Consider the following 3507-nt stretch of genomic DNA (forward strand, 5'->3'; position numbering starts at 1 on the left):
CATGCTTTATCTAACTTATCTCTAATTAAAATGCAGGTGTAAATGTATATTTTAATATATGCTGAAATGAAAGGTACATCATACCAAATACAGCCTTAGAAGCCCAAAACAAAGCACCAAATATAAATGTAAAAGCACATACGTTCTGGACAGTTTTATCAAGTCACAGTTGTTTTCAGCCTTTACGCTAAACTATCCAGACCAGACACCTCAGGTAGGGTCATATCTATTCACACCAAAGAACATTTATTCAACAAATAGTGGCAATGTTTCCTGACTCAGTGCAGCAGATATTTTATAAAAACAAAAATACATTTTGATCAGCAGTATATAGACAAAATAAATGGATAACGCCAATGATTGTGTTCTTTTTCTATAATCTTACCAAACCTTTAATCACTTATGTGATTAGGTATTATGTGATTGGATCAGGATTTCTTGAAAGACACATTGCTGTTGAGTTTTTCATGTATTTTTGTGGCGCTTTGAGAACCACAAGCCTAGTGCCATTTAGATCTAATATATTGGAGAGAAGGCAGACATCTTAACTCCTGATTACTCCCACCAAAACAATATAGATTATTCAATTAGCAGTAAAGTTACAGATGTCTTATTTGAACTGTTCTTTAAATTGAAACTGATAAAGACCTGCGCTTTATTTTAGGTTGTCTGCCACGGTAACAGAAGCACACAGGAAATCCAGGATTTCCATTCATTTTAATCCTTCTTTCTGGGATCCCGAGTTGACCACAGAGGACTGTTTTCTTTTAGTTTTCCTCATCCATCAAACTGAGAAGTGTTCCATGTTTTCCCATCAGGACTAACACACATTATCACAGGATGGATATGAATATAATTCACTTTCGGAAAAAAGCACCCCGGTAGACGTTTGCTTGCCACACATGTCAGCTATTCATCAGCTTGTTGAAAGCAGAGGGAACAATGACTCATCTGATCATGAGTTTGTTTCACCGCTCACTAGATCACTGACAACACGGCCTGACCTTTAAGCAACCACAGAATCACTCTGAATGTGCAAATCATTTGAACCCTTAAGCTTGATTGGAGAAGATACTTAATTGTAAGAAAAAGCATTATTCAGATTTAAAAAATGTTGGCATGAGACCTACAGATGTTGGTGAAATAAGTTTTCCCCTATCTCCTAAATCCTGCATATCAGCGAGCTGCCTCCATGATGGAAAACTATAATAGCTTTGACAAAATTATGCACCAAATTAATATACTGTATAGGGATTAACACATCTTAATAAAAAATAGTAAAATAAATAACAGGTTATCAACTATCATGGTTGCATAACTAATGTTTGTGAAGCATCTTCTTAGTGAATTCCATGCCGTAATGAAATTAACAAAATGTTATTATAAAATTGCACAAAACCCACTATTGTAAATCATGAAAAAAGATGGCAACACAAGATTGTCCTGTGCATATTTCCCTTTTTTTACCCGACTGGTTAGGTTGTTTTATGTATATTTCCAAAATATGAAGTTTGTCTAAAATCTATAGAATTAAATATAGTATGTGTTAAATGTCAGCTCACACATATTTGTTATACTGAAATAATTGTGCGATGAAAAGTCTTTCTGCCTTCATCACCTCTGAAATAAGATCCTGCATTGAATTGATGACCACAATTACACTGTTGTGAGCACAAGGACGACTGACTTCAGCTGCTCTGAAGGACACACACGGTTACTTCTGAATATGCATGCTTCTATGAATGATGGTTTTAATCTCTGAAAAGGTATCTAAAGGGATACTTTTGCACCATGTTTTTAATGTGTGTGTATTTGCATTTTATGTTAATAAAATGCACTTGAAAAATACATTAAATAAAGAAAAAATTATCCTATTGTACTGTACGTTTTTGTCACAGTCTCAACTAATTGTTCTATTAGAAATAATTTTGTCCTTGTGTTTTTAAGGTCTGTTTCAGAATATCAAGAATCTACCGTGAGAAATCAAGATAAGCTGCTACATTTGACTCATGATAACTGATGGTCATTAAGCCTTTTTCCGCTCTTTTCTCATATAGTCCCAACTGATGCTAAATCGGGCCAGTGGCGTAAAGTGGAGGGAGGGGATAGCCTTTCCCACTTCCTGGGCCCCTTGCTTGGACCACATCCGTCTGAGCAAATATTGGATTTTGCAGTAAGACAAAATAAAGTGTAATCAATATACACATGTTGTCATTTCAGACTATCTAAAGATAGCTCATAGTCAGAAAATACTCCAACGGCAAGCATACATGGAGAAAACGGCTTTAACCACAAGGACAGCAACAAGTACTCTTTTGAAGTAATGAAAATGTTGAGGGGGGCATTGTATGCCTCTGGCCAGATTTGGGGTCGCAGCTGTGTTTTCCCATTTCAAGATGGTCTCACGTTTAGTTTAGTTGCCTCTTAATGTATTTTATTGTATGATCAGAGAATATCCATGGAAGACAAGCAAAACACACAAAAGTATCTATCTGTCTGTCTATCTATCTATCTATCTATCTATCTATCTATCTATCTATCCATCCATCCATCTATCCATCCATCCATCTACCTATCTGAAAGCGACCCCTGCCGTTCGGTAATGGTATATTCCAGTGAACAGCGGGATACCCCTCCAGGGATTGGCATATGAACCATTTGGCACCAGTCTCTTTTCCATCTTAGTGCTTCTGCAGTGAAGCTCTTCCTGCTCCACCCTCAGCAGAGCTCAAGCACACACACACTGAGTTTATCAGCTCATATATTACTGGGACTATATTTCTCTCCTTGTGCAAACAGCTTGCCCAAACAGAAGCAAAGTGATAATGTTCAGACCGCGCGCTCGCCCTGCCCTCCATTCCTCGTCACTGGAAGCCCTTCCTCATAAAATCCCTTCCTCACGGCTCTGCTGCTGCTGCCAGATGAAAACCCAACAGCGCCAGGCCCACATGCGACGTCAACTCCTTTTTGGTGCTGTAACCCCACCCCAAAAACCGGATATGATTCTTCCGCGAGGAGAGAAATAAAAACAACAGAGGAGAGCATACGCGCGGCGGAGGGACACACACGGACTGAAGCGGGGTTAAGCGTGTTTGCGCCAGAGTTTTTCCAGGACACCATGGACATTATGAGCGGGATTAAAGTTGATGAAGAGGAGAAAAGAGATGATTAATCTTCCAGTCCTCACAACCGCTGAGCAGCTCCTCACAGACTCTTCCTATCAGGTAGAGAGAGGATCGGGGATTTACGTGTTGCGTGTTTTTCCCCCTGGTGGCAGTTTCCTTCTGCTTCCTCTTCCTCTTCCATCCACACACACGCACACACACGCACACACACACACGCACACACACACACACACACACACACACACACACACACACTACACAACACTCACTACACTACACTACACTACACACTAACTACTACACGTACTACTACTACTACTACTACTACTACTACTACTAACTACTACTACTACTACACACTACACACGACTACAACACACTA

The sequence above is a fragment of the Notothenia coriiceps genome, unplaced genomic scaffold (genome assembly GCF_000735185.1).
Source record: "Notothenia coriiceps isolate Sejong01 unplaced genomic scaffold, NC01 NC01_scaffold00022042, whole genome shotgun sequence".
NCBI classification, from domain to species: Eukaryota; Metazoa; Chordata; class Actinopteri; order Perciformes; family Nototheniidae; genus Notothenia; species Notothenia coriiceps.